Genomic DNA, 21746 nt, shown 5'->3' with positions numbered 1-21746 from the left:
TATCCTCATGGAATTAAATATTCCAAAAGCAGGGCTGGTTTGAAATATGACTTCATTTGGGACTCAAACAAGGTCATCTGAATCTATCTCTAGGACTTGGTCCCCTTTTACATTGGCTCCAAACTCAGGCATAGAGTGGGCCTCTGACAAATATTGACTATAGGAGTTTCAAATGCCAAATCCGTGTGCCCACTGGAGAACATGTGAATTTGTGCACTAGAATTCCCAGGTCAGGTACTAAGGTTCATCTTATAAAACTAGCCTATATTATATGTCTATCCCTAAATCAATTACTGCGGCCAGTTGATAGAGTACTCTGAGTGGCTTTGGGCATTAAATTCTTAAGAGAGAACTGGGCTGAAGATATACATTTTGGAGTTGTTAGCAGATGGAAGGTATTCAACTCATAGAATTAGATACAGTCACTGAGAGAATATAGAGGAGAGAGGAGGCACAGGATTTGAGCATTCTAGCACTTTAATATTAAGAGGTTGAAAGAATCAAAAAAAAAATGATGTCAAGAAGGAAAAATCAAATGAAGTAAGATAAAAATCAAGAGGATGTCTTATTCTGAAAGCCAAGTTAATTTTTTTTTTTTTCTGGGAGTAGAGAAAGATTAACTGAGTCAAATGTTACTGATAGAATAAACAAGGACAAGACCAACCGGAGCAAAGAAGAAGTCATTGATGACATTGATAGTGATTTTAGTGGAGTGATGAGATCCAGAGCCTAATTGGAGTGGGTTTAGAAAAAGGGAGGAGAGAAATTGGAAAAAGGAAGATTAAACAACTCTTTCAAGGAATTTGCTGCAGAAAGGGGGCAAAAATAACAGAGTAGTAGTTGGCAAAGAAAGTGGAGTTATGAAAAAATTTTTCTAAAATAGGAGACAAACACTGTATTCAAATGATCATAACAATGATTAAGAATAAAAAATTTAATGATAAAGAAAGGGGAGAATTGCTGAGGAGATGTTCTAAAGGAGATGAGAATAGGTGGGATCCGATAGAGAGACTGACTTTGGATAGGAGCATGGAAAATTCACCTGTAGTAACTGGATGGTAAAAAAGACGGTGGCAGGTACTGATGTTGGTAGATGGTTAGATGCGGTGGTGGAAATCTGCACGTCTGCCTCTGATATTTTCAGTTTCTTGGTGAAATAAGAAAATTCATAAGCTGAGAGTGAGAACGGGTAAGTATTAAGAGTTTGAAGAGAGGGGAAAAACAGTGAAATTTTTTTCAGGACAATTGGAGGATAAGTAGACATGGAGGATGAAGAATATGATGACTGGTAAGCATTTTAAGGGCCCATTAGCAGCTGTTTTCATAAATTTAAAATGAGACCAGTCAACTCAGTTGTATGTTTGTCCTCAGTCACATGTAACTTCTTGGGGACAGGCATACAATTGACAAAAAGTTAGATTTAACCAGGGCTAAGATATTAGCACTATAGATGAGTGGGAAGGAGGCAAGAGAGTCAAGGGAACGAGAGATCTGAGTCACTGTCTTGGCTTAAATGACTATCTTTTATTAAATGACTGCAGCGATCTCCTAAATGATATTTTTGCCTTATCTCTGACCCTCTCAGCTTCCTTCTGCCCTATATAGCCAGAGTGGTTTTCCTAAAAACAAACTTGATGTCACTCTCGTATTTAAAACTCTTTAATGGATACCCATTGCCCTAAGAATAAAGTCCAAAGTTCTTAACTAGATTTCTATGAGCCTTTATGATCTGGTTATGCCTACTCTTAAGCCCCATTTCTTTCTACACCCTCTTCACACTCTTGAATTCTGTCAGAATTAATGGGTTTCAATTCTATGCTCTTTCTAACCTCTAGAAGAATCTCCTCTCATTTTCACACTCTTCTCCTGGGTAACTCTCACTCATTCTGTAGGACTCAGCTAAAACACTGATTCTTTAAAGTGGTTTTCTCTACTATCCCAAGGCTTTTTGTAGTCCTCCACTCTTATCTGTTTTTGAGTCATAATATTCCTTTTGAAGAATATTTCTGCCCTATTTAAATGAAAACACAAGCACCTTAGAATACTACTAATCTAGACTTTAGGTTAATTCTTTCCTTCTATATTACAGAGTGCATGGTTCTACACCTAGATCTCTGACAAGCAGGACCACATAGCTGTCCTCAAATAACTTTTAATCTCAGTGAGATGACATGAATAATATCTAATACTAACATGTACCCTTAAAGTATTTTATACTATCTAATTTAATGGTCACAACAATTCAATTCTGTTATTACTGTAATCATTACTATTTTGCAGATAAGGATACTAAAGTACAGAGACTTTAAAGAACACTTCAATATCACACAGACAAAAAAATCATGTAGCTGGAATTTGAACCCAGGCAGTCTAACTTAGATGCATAAATTTAACCAAATTACTATAATTTTCCCACTGATCTCCTTCAAGTCCCAGCCAGCACACCCTGAAGACGTTTTAGGCTGTGAGTTTTTGTTTTTGTTTTTGTCTTATTTTTTTTCCAAAATTTATTTTAGCCAAGATTATTGTTTCTGGTTAGAAACAGAGACTTCCTTATATTTTGTATAGCACTCATATTTTTACCACCTACTGATATTAAAATAATTACAATGCACATGATCATTTACATTTTCTCAAACTTCTAATGAAATCAGAAGATTTGAATACTAGATTTTTCTGGAAAAATTGGAAAAGATAACCAGAAGAATCAAAAGCTTGATTAATCTGGCTGAAATGCAGTTTTGTATTTCCTTCAAATAAAACTATCACTAATTTAAAATCCTTTTATAAGATCAGTCTGTTATGCAGTGATTAATGGCTAGGGCAATTTGTCTTCCATCATGCAGAAGCTAATATTAGATAACCTCTACTCATAGACAGACGTGCTACTTTAAGCTTTCCTTTCAGAACTGGGCCAGCTCCCCAGAGAACCCAGGCTTCCTTATTTGGAAATGGATCTATAAATTGACTGATACTCACAAATACCAAAAAGTCTTTGAGAAGGTCAATCTTCCCATGTGCTACTCACTGAAAGAAAAATGAAAGAAGACAGCTTTTACAAAATATTTACTTTTCTGGAATGAAAGTATAAGTTTATACTCACACATAGGATCTCGCTATACTTACAGTATCCTGTACTCATATATCTCATCTTCCTATACTTCCTATACTTATAGTATACTGTGTAGTATACTTATGAAATGAGATATATACTTAGGATTCATGGTTCTGATGTTAGGACTGCACTAGACTACCAATTTTTCTTGTAATATTTATAGTATCTTAAAGATATTTCAGAATACAGTTTCTCATATTCAAGGAGACAGCCACCTTGCCCTTTTAGTGAGCTAAAGGGCAAATGGAAAGCATTATTGCCTCTGAAAAGGAAAAAGACAGAATGTAAAGATGACAAAGATTTTTAAAGAACAAATGGCAACTTAACAAGACAAGCAATGTGCAAGAAATCAGTTGTGCAAGAAAATCAGTAAAAGTTTATTGCCTTTGGAAACATCAGAGAAGTTTCTGATTTAAAGTCTTAATCTTGTTAAGATAAAAATTTTTCAATGAGCTCAGTGGGAAAATTGAATTATACTTTGACTTATGGTTGGATGAGTTGCAGAATGCCTTTCAGGACAAAGAAATTAAATAAAAATAAATTCAATTCTTCCTTGATGCAGGACATAAATATTCCTCAGCCACAATTTTTTTCCCTTACCATAAAAAGATAAAATGCTACTTAAATAAAGAACTCTAGTGAATGAGTAAAGCTACTATCCAGGAAAAAAAATTTTTTCTCTCTATCCAATAATTACTTGAAATCTTGCCACTACTGCTATATTTTCTTTTCTCGGGTATAGTCTCTTGCATGTTCATAGTCTTCAGGTTTTCCAGTCTCTCTCACAGACATTGGCAATTGTCTGCTAATAGCTATTTCCCTCTTCATATAATGGGACTCTTTCTCATCCCACCCCCACTACAGGTTGTTGTTGTTGATGTCGCTATAAGTGAGTAAAGGCTTCAGGGAGAGCTGGCCCCTGCCTCAGAGCAGAAATCTTGATAATCCAGTTTTGTTTATTGGATAATTGTGAATTGATTAAGACAATTTTGGTAATTTCATTGCCTATTGACAATGATTGGTTATGGATTACCATATGACATAATTTAGGTCGATGAGGTGTGAGGAGAAGATAGCTGGGGATTCTGAAAAAGATTTTCTAGATCTTAAAAAGGTACTTGAGGATTTGCACTCCCCCCCCGCCCCACCCCCACCAGGACCACAGCAAGAGCTGGCTGACAAAATGAGAAGAGTAGAATGGAAAATAGGCTTATTGGTATTAACTTTTTTTTCCCAAAAAGAATCATAATATTTCACCAAAATGATTTGAAATGAAGGTATGGAGAAATAACACCAATATCTATTGATAACCATAGAAAAGGAATTTCAAATGGTAGACCAATTCAAGTTGATAAATATCCTTATCATTTCTTGCATATAGTAGTTTTTCAATATTTCAATGACTCTTTGGATTCTTGTGTTTTATATCTTGCTGTACATGGATGTCCAGAACAGCTCATCAAGAACAGTCTCCTGACCTAGATCTCTGCTTGACTTCAGTAAAAATAACATGTGAGTCAGGGATGTTCCCCAAAGCACCTTTCTCCTCTCCATCTTCATATTTATGACTCCTCATGCCCAGTTTAATCTTTAGCTACACATAACCGGTATATTTCTTTGACTCTGATATCCTCTATCTTATATCAGGAACACTTTGTATGTGTATGATATAACCAAAGCTACCTCTGCTGCTACCGTCAGTGGATGGAGCCCCCAAATGGTGCCCATGAGAGCTGTGACATTCTAAGCAATAGAAAATCCATTTTCAACTCTTATTGCAAGAATATAATGACTCTAAAATAAAAGCAAACACTTTTCTTCTCTTCAGCAATATGGTAGAGGAGGCAAAACAGAAAAACAGCTACAGTTCTGAGAAAAGAGATAAAAGCCATTTCAAGTGTTAATAAGAAAAGTTATTATTTGGAGAGCAAGCAATTTGTAGAACAGAGTTAGGAGAAGTAAGAGAGGAAAGAAGAGTCTCTGTAGAAATCATATGATTACAACTTAGTTCTTGAAAGAAACTGAACAATGACATTAACAAGGACTCAACACTAAGTCTTCCAATATGGTAAAGTGACACTTCATCCGAGACAGCATGCATTTGGACCCAGGCATATACTAGGACTCAAAACCTGGAAGATAAGTTTTCTTACAATTTTCTTGTGGTGATTTCAATCATTCTCCCGAAATTCTTGCTGTGTTCACAAAATCCCTTCAGGTATTTTGAAATATAAGTAGTTTTACTGAGTAGTTTGTTTCTACTGTTTTTAATAAATGTTCTAAATTAGCAAAATAAAACAAATAGAACTTTTTGGTCAGGGTCCCATCAGGAAACAAAAAAGCTTATTGAAATTGGGTTCATTTGAGAAGTGTTTAATAAGGGACCATTAATAAAAGTATCAGCAAGAGGTAGGGAAATCACAGAGAGTGTAGATCCTCTAGGGTGGTAACAGGATGCTGTTACTACTCCTAGATTTAAGGGAACAAAAAGAAAAGAGCAGCTTACTAGAGCCCAAAGGAAAAGTGCCACCTGACAGAAGCTGGGACCATTGATAAAGGGCTATAGCCGACCCTGAGTGGCCCTGCAGGAAAAAAAGCTGAGGAAATAAAAAATACCTTGACCTCGCTCTCTTCCTTCATTCTAGTTTTCTACTGGTACTTTCCATTAGCTAAACCCAACCAGAAGCAAGAGGGCAAAGCAACTTGTTGATCCAGTTTGTGGAGGTCAGCCTTCTGGGATACAGTGCAAGATGAAGAGAGGAGAGTAGAGATACCCATGCAACTTCTTTTAGGATGCCTCCTTAGTAATCCTTAATGGTTTAAGTCTGAGTATATTTGTAGTACATTTGAACATAGTGTTAATCCCCTTTATTCTCCATTCTTATAAATCACAACAACTTCCCTTCCACCAATTTAAGTTCCATCTGGCTAAAGATCTAGTTCAAGACTCAAATCAAGTGTTACCATCCTTGGCAACACTGTAAATTCCCAATAACTAGCTGGATCAGAATTAGAACCAGCTGAATAAATCAGAAAACCCATAAAAGAGTGGCTTATATAAAATAGAAGTTTCTTATTCATGTAAATTGGATCACCTTAGGAAAACCCACAAACCTCTAGAAACTGTTCTGTAGAAAATAAATAAACACACACTGTGTGCTAGGAGTCTTGGTCCAAACAGAGGCAGTCTACAAAGCTTATAATTGTCAGCTCACAATTTTAAAATTTGAGAAACACTAGTTTCTACAATTTTATAGTAATGTCTAAATATTTACTAGATAACACTGAACCACAGGGCACCATTTTAAATTACAAAAAAAAAAAAGGGGAGAAAAGGATTTGAGACACACGGCAAACACATTTTCTCTTAAGGCTACCAATAAATGTAGTAAAGGAGGAATGTAGTCATGTGAGCTCTTTGAAAATAGCTCTCTCAATAATTCTCTCTTCAGTAAGGGTAATAATTGCCCAATACCAGTCATGCTCTGCTTAACGACAGAGAAACATTCTGAGAAATGCATCCTAAGGCAATTTCATTGTTGTGAATATTTTAGAGTGCACTTACGTGAACCTAGATGGTGTAGCCTAAGCCTACTACACACCTTGCCTAGATGGTTTAGCCTATTGCTCCTAGGCTACAAGCCTGTACAGCATGTTACTGAACAAAACAACATAAGATTAAATCAAGCACAAAAGAAAATGATGCAATCTCATGGTAAACATGAGACATATGAGGCCACAGCCAGTATAACATGGCATACAGTAAAATTTTTTTTATAAGTAGAAAGACTACACACTAAAATGACAATAAAAGTGTACTATAGTAAATACATAAACCAGTAACATAGCTGTTTATTGTCACTATCAAGTTTTATATACTGTACATAATTGTATGTGCTATACTTTGATACGACTATCAGTATAGTAGGTTTGTTTACACTAGCATCACCACAAACAGGTAAGTAATGCCTTGTGCTACAACTTTACTATGGCTACAATGTCACTAAGAGATTTTAAGCTTCATCATTATCTTACAGGACCACCATTATATGTGCAGTTTGTCATCAACTGAAACATCGTTATGTGGATATGACTGTATATAGTTCTCTAATTCTAAGTACATTTGAGGAACTGGCACAGAGGATTATAGAGTTCTGCTAAGATAGTCACTACTTTCAAAGTGCATGAAATCCGAGGTAATATGTAAATAGAGACCCCTTTACTCAGTGTCCTAACTATCAATTACATAAGTACATAGAGAAGCTGTATACTCTATACTCAGATATTCCAAACAGAAAACGCAGATCTTGTCCTTTGTTGCAGTAACATTAGACCTCATTAGAAAAAAAAAAAAATAACATTTAGAGGGACATTCCTGCCATCTACTGTTACTGTCCTGAATTTTATCTGATTATATTGGCTACTCTAGTCTAGTATTAATTTCAAGAATGTAATATTCAAAAGATTGAGAGGAGAAAGAGCTATATAACATGTTTCTTCTCAATTCTTGAAAATATGATTTTGGAGTAAGTAAAAAATTTTTTAATTCAGATTATAGAAAATCATTTTAAGAGAGACTAATTTTTTGTTCGTTAGCATTTTTGCACTATCAAGGTGGTGGGATCCACTTAGAGTAAATATTGTGATCATACTCTGAGATGTGGTTGGGATTTTGTCAGTGACCTCAATGTCTCTATTGGAGCCTTCAGGGTCTTTCTGTGTCTCTGTCTCTTAATCAGTTCTTGTTCTTGCTCTTGATCTTATTCTAATTCTCTCTCTTTCCGTTCTTCCTATCCCATACTTGTTTCTTACACTTCACATTAAGTATTCTACAGCATTTTTTTTTTATTATTTTATGGAAAACAACAATCTAAATATAGCTTCTGGAAGAAAATAATTTCAACTATTGGAAGAAGAAAGGGTTTGAATATTTGTCCACACTTGAGTACCAACCAAATTTAATAACTCCTAAGAATCTAAGAAAAAAAAAGGAGAAAGAAAGAAGGAAGGAAGGAAGGAAGGAAGGAAGGAAGGAAGGAAGGAAGGAAGGAAGGAAGGAAAGAAGGAAGGAAGGAAGGAAGGAAAGAAGAGAGAGATGAAGGGAGAGAGGAGGAAGGGAGGAAGGGAGAAAAGGAGGGAGAGAGGGAGAAAAGAAGAGAATGGGGGAGTATGGGATGGGGAGGAAAAGAATGAAGAACAGCTCTTCAAATCCAGAAGATGTGATTTGTGAAAGACTAATCGAATGAACTGATCCTGATGAGTCCTGTGGCATTTGAGAGTCTATGACACATTTTTAAAATTGGTAAAAAATAAGGAAAAATTTAACATTGCCTCATTACACTTAGAAATTTACTTGGTAAAATTCCGAAGAATTTTATTTAGTTGGCAGAGACTCAACATAATAAACTATCCATTAAGTCTGAAGTGTAGAAATGAGAATAAAATTCTAACTACATTTTTTACTGCTTTTGGTGCCATAATATGAAAATATATCTCTCTACTCTGATTCATACACCATTTTCAGGCAGGCTTTACAGAACAGAATTTAAATTAGGCTTTACTACGCAGCACATTGATACAGGTGTTCTGGAAAAAAAAGTATCTTTCTGATTTAAATGTTAACTTCCAAATACAAAAGCCTCACATTTGCTTTCATATGTCATGGTAAAAATTAGCTAGAAACAGTTTTAACTGTCTTTGAAAAAATGTTTTAAATTGGCTCTAAAGTTTCATCTTCCAGATGGGCAGCCTTAAGCAGGCCCTGCTGAAATAGCATATTAAAGGCCTAAATATGCCTTCAGTCTACACATGAATTCCCCAGGTTGACAGTAAATATTTAAAGAGTTGCTGGTGTTTCACAAAAACAAAACTGCACCTTGTGTCTATGTAGGATGGTTTATAAATAAATCTGTTTTCCACTTTTCCTTGTCTGGTAATTTTTATTTAAAGGGTCTGAACCACCTGTATTTTTAAGAGCTTACCAGTATGCTGAGCCACATTTCTGGGGTACATAATCATCAAAGCTACAAATAGTTGCCACTTGGAACCATGCATATGTTCTATAGATGCTACCAATATACACATTTATGTTTCCAAAAGAAAACATGTCTCTCCCTCAGAGACCCAGATGATGCCACTTGAACGGCAGTAAAATTATAACTACATTCATGCATTTACAAGCAAATATTTCTCTAGGTGCTGCTAAGTACTGGGACTGCAAAACTGATAATGGCAATCATGATAATAATACTGATATCAACAGCTAGGCAACCACTGTCATTTGTTGAACAGCTATTATATGGCAGACATAGCATTTTATATCTAATTGTATCCCAAATTCTTTGAGGTGGATATAATCCTGCTTATGGATATGAAACTTTAAGCCCAATGGTTAAACCTTAGAACTAAGATAAAGTCTCCAAACTGGGATTTATTGTATTTTTCTATTCACTTTAAGTAAGTTGCTTAGATTGGCTGTAAAGAAGGCCATCTGCATTTAAGATGGATTAACACTATATTGGTTTGTGACGAACAGACCCAAAGAGGCCCTAACTTTAGGGGAAAGACAACTATTAAGTACAAAAAAATAAAAGACGGAGCAGAGACGGCAAAGGTGCTTCCACCCTAAGTGCACAATGAAAGGTACAGAGTAATATGGGTTCAGTTATCCATTAAATATTTTTTGAAAGTTTTGAGTTCCAGAATCACCAAAGGCTTTCTTTACCGAAAGGTATTTAGGACAACAATGGGAAGATTTGCTGCTTTTTTATTGAGTGCTAACTCTGGATTAACAACTGTATTAAGTGCTTATATATTTTATCTGATGTAATCTTTCTCGTGAAGTAAGTGTAGTTGCTTCTATTGTTTATTGAGGCTTGGTGAGGTAAAGCAAAATCCCTTAAATTCATATTGCTCATAAATTCAAAACCAATATCTGAATCCAGTTTATGATCTTCACCACCACTCCTACTGCCCTTGACATTGTTATATAACTAATACAGGAAAGAGGTAACTGACACAGAAATGTATTCTACTTTTTTTTAATTGAGGTATAGTTGACATATAACATATTAGTTTCAGATGTACAACATGATGATTGATATTTATGTGTATGTAGCAAAATGATCACCATGATAATTCTAGTTAACATGTATCCATACAGTCATTAATTATTTTCTTATAATGAGAACTTTTAAGATTTACTCTCTTAGCAACTTTCAAATATGCAATTTTAAAAATATTTTATATATAAGTGATATTATACAGTGTTTGTCTTTCTCTGACTTATTTCACTTAGCATAATGGCCTCAAGATCCATACATGCTGTCACAAATGGCAAAATTTTCTTCATTATGGCTAAATAATAATCTATTATGTGATGTGTGTGTGTGTATATATATATATATATACATGTATATGTATATATATATATATCTCGCATTTTCTTTATCCTTTCATCCATTGATGCACACTTTATTCCCTCTTGTAAATAATGCTGCAATGAACTTGGTGGTACATATATTTTTGAGTTAGTGTTTTAGTTTTCTTTGGATAAATACCCAGAAGTGAAATCGCTGAATCATACAGCAGTTCTATTTTTAATTTTTCAAGGAAGCTTCATACTGTTTTCTCTAGTTTCTATAACAATTTACATTCACAGCAACAGTGCATCGGGGTTCACTTTTCTCCATAGCCTCACCAACATTTGTCATTTCTTGTGTTTTCAATAATAACCATTCTAATAGGTGTAAGATGATATCTCATTATGATTTCATTTACATTCCCTGATGATTATTGATGTTAAGCACCTTTTTATGTACCTGTTGGTATATGTTTGTCTTTTTTTGGAAAATGTCTATTTAGACTCTATACCTTTTTAAAAATTAGATTGTTTATCATTTTGCTATTGAGTTGTATGAATTTTTTTTTGTATATTTTTTATATTAACCCCTTATCAGATATATGATTTGCAAATATATTCTTCCTTTCAGTAGATTGTCTTTTCATTTTTTTGATGGTTTCCTTTGCTGTGCAGAAACTTTTTAGTTTGATGTAGTTTCAATTGTTTATTTTTGCTTTTGTTGCCTTTGCTTTTGCTGTCAAATCTGCCCCGCCCCCCCCGCCCCCAAATCATCAAGATCATGTCAAGGAGCTTAATGCCTATGTTTTCTTTGAGGAATTTAATGGGTCCAAGTCTTACATTCAAGTCTTTAATCCATTTGGAGTTAATTTTTGAGTATGGTATAAAGTAGCAGTCCAGTTTTATTCTTTTGCATGCGGCTATTTAGTTTTTCCAAAACTGCTTATTAAAGAGACTACTTTTACACATTGAATATTCTTGGCTCCTTTGTCATAAATTAATTGACCATATATGCATGAGTTTATTTTTGTACTCTATTCTGTTCCATTGATCTATGTGTTTGTGTCTTATGTCAATACCATACTGTTTTGATTACTATAGCTTTGCAACATAGTTTGAAATCAGGGAATGTGATGCCTCCTACTCTACTTTTAATTTAATCTCAATTCCTCTCATACAACAGCTCTAGACATTTCAGATAGGAATTATATATTGTAAAAAATTGTGTTCACCCAATTATAATACCAAATAATATTTATTGAACACTTACTACATGACAAGCATTCAGATGTTTTACTTAATTCTGACAAAAAGCCCATAATATAACTATTTTTATTTTTTCTCATTGTACAGGTGGGAAACTGGGACATATTCATTAACTTTTCCATAAATGTTAGTTATCTCTTATGGTATAACAAATTACCACAAAGTTAGCAGGTTAGAACAATATACATTTATTATCTCTGTCTCTAGGAATCTGGATGTTACTTAACTGTGTCCTTTGCTTTAAGTTCTCACAAGGCTTAAAGCAAGGTGTCAGCTAGTGTCAGATTCTTTCAAAATCTCAACTAGGGAAGGATCCACTTACCAGTTATCATGAATGTTGGCAGGGTTTAAGTCTTGCAGGCTGTTGCTTTTTGGACAGTGGCCAGAGCTGCTCTCAGTTCATTGCCAAGTGGACTTCTCTGTATATCTTCATCTAAGCCAGCAAAGGGAGAGTCTGCTGGCAAAAAAAAAAAAAAAAAAAAAAAAGAAGTTACTCTCTTATGTAAGCTAATCACAGAAATGACATTCCATTACTCTTCCTGTATTCTGCTGATTACAAGCAAGCTGCTAGGTTGGCCCATACTCGAGAGGAATACCAGGTGGCAGACTTAATTGAGAAACATCTTAGAATTTACCCACGACGACAAATATTTTTGAGCACCTTCCATGTGTTCATGAAACTTATATTCTAGAGGGGCTTGAAATAGTTAAGTATACATCTCGAGGTAAAAAATAATTGAGAGAAGAAATCAGAAAAAGGAAATCATGTGGTAGGGGATTTAAACGTTATCTAAAAATACTTTCAGAAATAATCTACTATAGAATAACTCTGGAGAGAGTGAGAAGATCAAACTTCACATCAAAAGATGAGATATAACTCACATGCAAAATTAAGCAATAAAGACTTTCTTGTCTCAAAAGGTAGGCCAAACTACCATGGGTTTGGATATGTTTTGTTCAAGAGAAGGGAATGTTTTCCAACATTAAAAAATGATAAATATAAAATTATTTATTTGCAGTTATTAACATATTTTACTTTTCAATGAGGTAAAATATTTCAACATGAAGGTAAGAAGTAGAGATTGTTTGAAGATGATGCCACTACAAACTTTCTTTTACTAAAAATTCACCTTTTTTCTAAGTTAATGCAAACAGAGTTCATACTTAATCTCTCAATGCTTTTGTGGTCACTTTTGTATCAGTGAAATATCACTAAGATTGTCAAATGTTGATCTTTTGTGGAATTTAAAAGTCATTTTAGAAACTAGTGAAGTGCAAAGAGAAGGAAAATGCATAATCAGAACTTTGATCAACTACATTCTGATGCAACTATGTTGCATCTTGGTTTCACAAATATTTTATATTTATAAAGAAAAAACTGTAAAAAAAAAGTTCTGCTTCTGAAAAACCACTAAAACATTTATTATAGCTCTCTACCTTTTTTCTATGCTTATATACACAAATACATGCACGTGCTTTCCTGCAAGTCTTTGTACTTGTTCTTTTATTTGCTGAACTAAAACATCTGAACCCCAAATATCCACATGACTAGCTCCTCATTTCTTTCGGATTTGTTCCAAGTTCACCTTCATCGAGAGACCTTTCTTGACCACCTTCCATTTTGTTACTCTCTATACCTCTTACCTGATTTTATCCTAGTGAACTTATTTATTTACTTAATTACTGCTTGTCATCCCCACTAGAATGAAGCTCCATGAACAAGAGCAGAGACTGGGATTTATTAGGTCACTACTATACTTCTAGTGCCAAGAAATTCCTGGCATGTAGTAGGTACTTATTGAGTTTGTTGAGTGGATGAATAAATAATTGAAGTAAAAAAAAAAGTAGTAGTAGTGATAATAAACTTGCTCTTTAATTTAGCAATGTTATAAAATTTGTTCAATATCGAAAATATAAAACTATATCATTACAGGTTTTTTTATTTTTGCTATATGCATGGTAGTCTATTGCATCATAAAATATTTAACCCAACCCTGTTTTCTGATCTTCATTTTTTCTCCTAATTTTTCAGATTATAGATAATATTTTAATTAAATTTATTGGTGACATTGGTTGATAAAATTACATAGATTTCAAGTGTACGATTTAATAATTTATCACATGTATATTGCATTATGTGTTCACCACCTAAAGTCAAATATAGATAATACTGTAGTACAATATTATACATAAATGTTGTCATATACATGTATACATTGAGCATAATTTTCTAGAAGTAAATTTTTATAAAAATGGGAATATTATAAGACATTCCAAGTTTCTAAGATCCTGTGACCAGCACTAGGATTCAATATTATAATCCAGGTCAGCAGTTCCCAACCTTTTTAGCACCAGGGACCGGTGCTCCTATGAGAATCTAATGCCTGATGATCTGAAGTGGAGCTGAAGTGAAGATGCTAGTACTGGAGAGTGGCTGCAAATACAGATGAAGCTTTGCTCCCTTGCCCACTCCTCACCTCCTCCTGTGCAGTCCCATTCCTAACAGGACAAGTACCAGTCCATGGCCCGGGGGTGGGGCCCCCTGATCCAGGTGACTTAAGCTATTCCAGAGAAAGGGGGACTAGAATGTAGCTGATGAGAGTGAAAAAAGTATGTTAGATGCAAAAGCAGGGGGCAGATCAAATTGGATAAAAATTGGCAAGAGAGTCAAAGGTAGAACATAGAGTCAAACTAGTTTAAAAAATTCCATAAGAAAGCACTGAGTGGGCCTCCGTCCCTCACTGGATTTTCTTTAACATGGTCAGAATCTGGATGCCTTAGGGAGATGTTGGTTTCTGGCAGCCCCATGTCTTTCATTTGAGATCAACATCGTTCTCAGTCTAATCACTTAGTTACTGATGAGATAAGTCTGCTCTCATTTCATGGCTATTATAAGAATTTGGGGATCAGAAAAACTCAGATTAAAACCTCATATTCACCATTATTAACTATGTGACATTGGGCAATTTTGTTAAACCATTTAAAAAATATATATATATATACATATTGCTTAGTTTCCTAAATGGTATGTATAGTAAGTGCCCAATAAAAGATATGTAATGAGACTCTTTCTACCATAACTCTAATTTACTGAACCTTTAGATTGTTTTAAAATCTTTTAGTTCATACTCAGTGGCCAATTGGGTTTTTCTTTTCCTTTGGAGATGTACGTTAAAAAAAAAAATAGTGATATGAAGATAATAAAAAGATAAATTTTGTTTTGCCTTAAAGTTTCTTGCTCAGTGTTTACATTGGTGCACTGAATGAAAACAAATAAGACATTAATTCTAATTGGAAAATGAAACTGGAATCTGGAAAAAAAAACCTCACAATTTTCTAACAAATTAGAAATCTCAAGAGAAATGAATAAATGATAACACCGTCCTACAGTCATGTACATAACCCTCTTTTTATTTCTGATTATAATTCCTCTAATTTGTACAAATGACCGGCATTTCTCTGGAGTATGAATCATCTAAGAAACAAATAATAAAAGATTTGCATTCTTTTATTTCAAGATAAATTTCCATTGCAAATACAGAAGAATTACATTAGTTACTGGATTTTAGATATCACAATTTATAAACACTCAAAAAAAAAAGTAAATTTACTAAAGGCAGAGACAGTATAAAATTGAATGTGAAGAAATAAATTCACTTAATATGCAAAATTTTGTATTAGTAGTTGCTTAGTATAACATTTCTAAAACTCTTAAAGTTCAGATATTAGGATTATCAGATTTGTTTCCTAATCTATTTTATTCCAGCATTATTATGAAAATTCTTTCATTGTTTAATAGTTTGTCTTTTCAGCTTTTGCCTACCTAGCAAGTCTTAAAATTTGAAAATTAAAATAAAGTATATTAAAATTATTAACATTATTATTATATTTTACATGTTCATCCTTTTATTTTATTTTTATGGCCTAGTATTCTGATAAATGGTATATTTCATATGCATGTACACCATCTGTCTCTCTCTCTCTCTCTCTTATTGACTCACATCCACACAGTAAACTACTAAATATCTCCAATTTGGGTCCAAAGCTCCAACTCATTAACATTTTCTTTGGCGCAAAAGGGGTTACTCAAGTTCTAAGAGAAATCTATTTTTAGGGTTAACATAATTAAAAAGATAGAAGCTATTGCTACATGCCATACATTCATTCCCTTTTTGGTATCAGTCAAAAACATTTTGTTTAGAACAATAAAGTCATTTAGGAAACATTAAGTTTAACTTCATAATTACTTAAATCTAGTGAAATGGGTCTTCTCACACACTGGGGAAGTAAATTCAGATGAGACCAACTTTCTGGAGGTCAATTTGCAACTCTCCATCAATCTACTTACATTTTTATATATTCCATTAAATTAAATCTAAGAATGTAGTTCTTGGGGGGGAAATCAGAGATGTATGCAGATAGTTATGGAAAAGATAGTAGACATAACAATATTTTACTATAACAGACTGAAACATAAAATATCTAGTAGTATGAAATTAATTAAATAATTCTTAGATCTGGCTGCATAATATAATGCAATATAGCACCTAATTATTTTTAAGTTAATATGTAGAGACATAGAAACATGCCTTAGACATAAAGTTAAGTGGGAAATGAATAAACATTATAAGCCCAATCTTGGAAAGATATATGCCAAAATTATCCCTGTAATTATTAACAGGAGATAGGGTTAAGAGAAACTTTTAAATTTTATTTTACATTTTATGTTTTCCAAAATAAACATACATAACATATATAATCACAATAAAATGACAAATATTACATATAGTATATAAGATTCATACCTACACCTACAGTTTCTTATGAACACCAAAATTTCATTGACAAGTGCCTGCTGGCTATTACACTTTGCATTATTTTCTTGAAAAGCTCAAGCCCCTTATGTCCCTCAAATTTGCTACCCTTTCATGATTTTATAATTACATTTATTTTAATATTTGCTTAGTCACCCAAGATATAAATTTAAATTCATATCGATCTGTTTCTCTTTCATTATTCAAAAATAATTAGTTCCAAAGCCCAGTATGTCATTTCCCCTAAATGGTCTTTGAATGCATCATCTTCTCCCTAAATCAACAGTACTTTGAAACAGAAAGTTTCAAAATTCTAAACGTGTTATTATAGAAAGTTCACAAATATATATTGAGCTTAATTTTTTGGAGAATCCAACTCAGCCGTATACTTCGCCACACCAAACTCTTTACCATTCCCTAAGCAAGAAATGCTATTCCCTTTAAAATGTCTCTTACTATATTAAATAGCAAGATTGTTTCCTCTGGTCTTGTTCCTCTGCAAGATTCTCCTCTAGATATTCTTGAGGCAGTTAACTGAGCCATTCTTATTATTCTCCAAATACTTTGCACAACTTACTTTTGAAGAACTCTGTGTACTGAGTTGTAATTTCTTGCTTTCTATAAATTCTCTTTACTAGATGGTGGTCTCCTCCTTAGGAGAGATTACTTTTTGTCTTATATCTAAATTTCCTTTTTTCCTGTTCCCAGTATTAACAGAGAGTGAAATATATGGTTGGCATTTCATATTTTGTTTTATTGTGTAGCATTATTTGATTGTTACTCTGTGTTATGCTTCTAAATTTGAAATGTAAAGTTCTATTGATCCATTAATAAATATATTTCACTTTAGTTCTTGTTCATACAATACTTAGAATTTATATTGATGCCATTTAAAAGTCAAAAAAGTAGCTCATCTGAGCTAATTATAATGACTTTGGTAGGGAAACCTGTCTTTGCTGAAAATCTACCAGGATTTTGCTGGACACATTAGATAGTATTTAATTTTACTTAATTCCTTACTTAGAGACGAAGAAACTGAAGCTTAGAAAATTTAAATAACTTTGAAAATATCTCATAGCCACTGGATCCAAGTCTGTGTAATTAGAAAACTGGTTCTCTTAAATTAATTGGCAGAAAACTTTTTGTCATAAATAATTTAAATTTATTTATATGGGTATTAAGTGGGTATATGGGTATTTTCTGAACTAAATCACAAAAGTGTTACAGAAGCAAAAAATAATAGTACTAAAAAACTTCAATTAACCTAATATTTGTAGGAAATATCATTCAACTAAATAATAAATGTCTGGTATGATCCTAAATTCTCTTGTTTCCCTTGTGTATCTGTAATCGATAAGATATTTGACAAGGTATCTCAAGATATCATTAAGGATAATACTAAGAAACACAGGCTAGATAATAATGTATTTAATGTAATTAATTAAGAAGAAAAGAATGTGCTTTCATTACCACGTTTAGAAGTTATTAATAGATTGATCTCAATCTGTTACCATTTTATTAATTCTTTGCATGAAGAATTAGCATAGGTATTTATCACATTGCAGATAAGATTGTTACTATGACAAAAATATACGAGGAAAGAAACAGAGTGAAATGACATATAAAGAGATTAGAAGATTGGGCTAAAACTTGAGAAATTTAATTTAAAAAGAATTAATATCAATTCTTGTTTTGGGTTCCAAAAATTCAAGTAGTGTATTAGAAAAAGATATGTGAATAATAGTAAACAGAGGTGGAGAAAGTAGAAAACAAGGGAAGGTTTGTTGTTTTTCTTCAATTACCAGCTCAAGGTAAATCAATAGATAATGTGGCTTCTCAAACAAATAAAACTGAAAGAGAGGAAGAAAAGATTTTTCTGTCTGAACTATAGCAACTTGCGAAGGAATTTTTTCCACTAATAAATACAGAATCTTCCAGATTTCAGCAGCTAGTAGTAGCAATTGAGAGCTCTACAGTGGGGAAAGGGATCTGATAAAATAGACCTTATAAGACCTTTGTCAGTACATTTTGCCTTTTCTTCAGAACTCAGCCACCGTGAATATAGGGACCATCATGAAGTTAGATGCCACTGTCCATTGCTCACCTCCAATCTAAGCAAGAACAAAAATACTTATTTTGCATATGCATCACAAAACTGAGTCTGGTTGTGGTTTTCAGATACTTTGTTGAACACTAAGGAAAAATAAAAGAGAAATTGTCAGAGACTTCATGAAATATAGAGACAATTTGACTTACAAAATTTGAGCCCAAGGCTCAAATTCTGCCTCAGTCTACAGGTTGTCCCATAAAAAGTTTTTTAACAATGCAAAATAATTATTTACAAAAAAATATATCCTGAAGGATTAAAAAAATATTTCTTTAGCATTTTAAAATTTTTGTCTATATAACCCAAGGATAGTGAATGTGTTTGTGTGTGTGTGTGTGTGTGTGTGTGTGTGTGTGTATGTATGAATGTGTACATGTGAATTATACATATGGAAAAAACTGAAATTATATACTATACTTTTGTAAGGATGCAGAAATGAATTTTGTATTTTTAAAATTCTGAATTTTCAAGCTTTTCTATAATGAGTACATATTTTCTTCATGATTAGAAATTAATTTCCCCAATGTAGTTATATATATATAGTCATATACACATATATAGTCATGTATATGTGTATATATATGAGTGTGTGTACATGTGTCTGTACATGTTTATGAGTGTGTATACATATGATACATACACATTAACAAAATTGTCAAATAGCTAAGTGTCACAAATCTGTAAGTGATCAAAGCAGACTATCGTCTTCTAGAATTGACACATCTAGGGTATAAGAATAATTCTGAAATTTTAATTTATAAATTAATTATTTTAATAATTAATTGTTGAGCTTTAATGTGCAGCAACAATTATGTCTCAGCACTGTGATAAACAAGATTGTTTCTTTAGCCACTACATTGAACATTTGAGAAACTAAATTGATGCCAGGTATCATTTGGCTCATTCTGCTTAGGCTTCTTCTGCTCATGATACTGTTACCACCTGCCACATGTGATGAACAAAGGAGGCAAAGCTAGTGTTCATCTTTTCTAAGTCACCTTTTCTAAGACTAAAAACTACCAAATAAGACTTTTTATTGCAAAATTTATGACCAAAATGTGAATTAAGTAATTAAACACTAGAGTTCTTAAAAGTTGTTTTATTTAATGTTGTACATACTAGTCCCCAAACAATTCTATAAACATAGAAAAATTAATATGACCTAGTCTTTATTTTTTATTTTTTAGCATTAAAATGATTTAGTGCACTTTGTTGGCTCCAAAGAACATAATGTTCTTCCTGAAATTTGTCTATGTATATTTTCTCTTAACATTCAGAAAGATCAGTCTATTTTTCTATTTTATTATTTAAAAGTTCTTAAAAGGGTGTTTATGTAAATATAATTAACAGCTTTCACAACCATTTAATTACTGTTTGATTTTACTACTGCAGTAATAAATATACATTTATATTTCAAATTAACTGATAAAATTTTATCATGAAAAGATTTTCACTCCAAGTTACCTATATTTGAAAGTGAATAGTGAGATATTAACAATAGATCTAAAGTATATATTCTTGTTCCTTGTTTATACCACTGGTTTTATCTGCTTGGCTATGATGATAATCATCTATATGATCATTCTGATCACACTGCATGTTGACTATGCCAGAAATAATGTTTCAGGAGGCATTTGGACTTTCAAAGAATAAGATCAAATTCGAATCTGAATGTTAGACTTTGGCCAAATGCCAAAGCCAAAACTAAACTTTGATACATTTCTAAATTATGTCCATCTTTCGGCAATAGTCCCTCATATCACCATGGGAATTGGGTGCTACTGCTCCAAGATAGAAATAACCCAAAATCACTGAGACCAGCACTCCTTTACACAACATTAAGGGCTTAAAAGATATTTACTTGTTTGACTTGAAATATAAACGTATATATATATACATATATATATATATATATACACACACACACACACACACATATATATACACACACACATATGTATATATATCCAAATTCTGAGGCCAGTGTATATTACTTGAATGTTTTATCCATTTTAGTTTGCTTACTATGTACTATTTTTCTTTAGCATTCATTTTAACATTTTTAAAGTATTAAACTATAATTTTATAGAATTAACTTTATTAATAAATCTTCAATAATGAGAAATTATAGAAGCCTTATCATTCTGAAAGGGCAAAAATAATTCTTATTAGTTCTGAGGTAATATTTTAAGAAGCTTTTACTATCAGTTCTCATAGAACAGTTACTTGGACAATTTAAGAAATTCACCGACAACCATTTTTTATACGCTGTTCTAAGTAATTACTGTTTGACACTTGCTTTTTGAAGTCGTTTGACCAGAGAATATTTTTTAAAAGGCTGTATTCTCCCTGATCATTGACCTGAATTGCTAGCTTGACATGACTCAGTATTGTAGCGATGTTTGGAAATCATTGCCCCATGGGTACAACAGCCTGCTTTTAGAAGACTCCAATTGAACTACCTCATCCTATTGTATGTAGCTTTAGGAGCGTCTGGTCCAAATCCATTATGAACCTTGCATTTGTGCTCCTGATCTTGCCATTTGACCTAGTTGGACTCATGTGAGAATGTGACTTCTGTTATAACAGGATAACGGTTTTGAATGAATCTATAAATATTTTTAATGAACATTAAGTCCTGAAATCAAAATAGTTAAACAGTCTAAATATTATCTAGTTTTAATATGTACTTGGATTTATATTTATTTGGCCAAGGCTGGGCTTTTTCTCCATTGTCCATAGAACTTTCAGCTTCTTTTGATATATTTCTTAGATGCTATAATGAAGTACAGGGACTTAGTATGTCTTTAATTAGCTTGCTAAGAAGAAATGCAATTGATGTTATTCAGGTCCTTGCCCATCCCAGCATAGCCATAATATCATTCAAAAGGAACAGGAATAATAAAACAAAGGGGAAAAGATCCAAAAACAAGTGAAAAAAAAGATTATCTAAATAAATATTCAGAAAGTGATTGTGTGCTGCATTAGAAAAACAGTACTCTCCCCCACTCCACACCCCCCAAAAACCCAATCCAACAGCATATATATTTCAGGTATTGTTTTTAGCTTTGACTGTATGATCAT

Source organism: Pteropus vampyrus, unplaced genomic scaffold (assembly GCF_000151845.1).
Source record: "Pteropus vampyrus isolate Shadow unplaced genomic scaffold, Pvam_2.0 Scaffold25, whole genome shotgun sequence".
Lineage (NCBI taxonomy): Eukaryota > Metazoa > Chordata > Mammalia > Chiroptera > Pteropodidae > Pteropus > Pteropus vampyrus.
Note: the sequence above shows the minus strand (reverse complement) of the source record.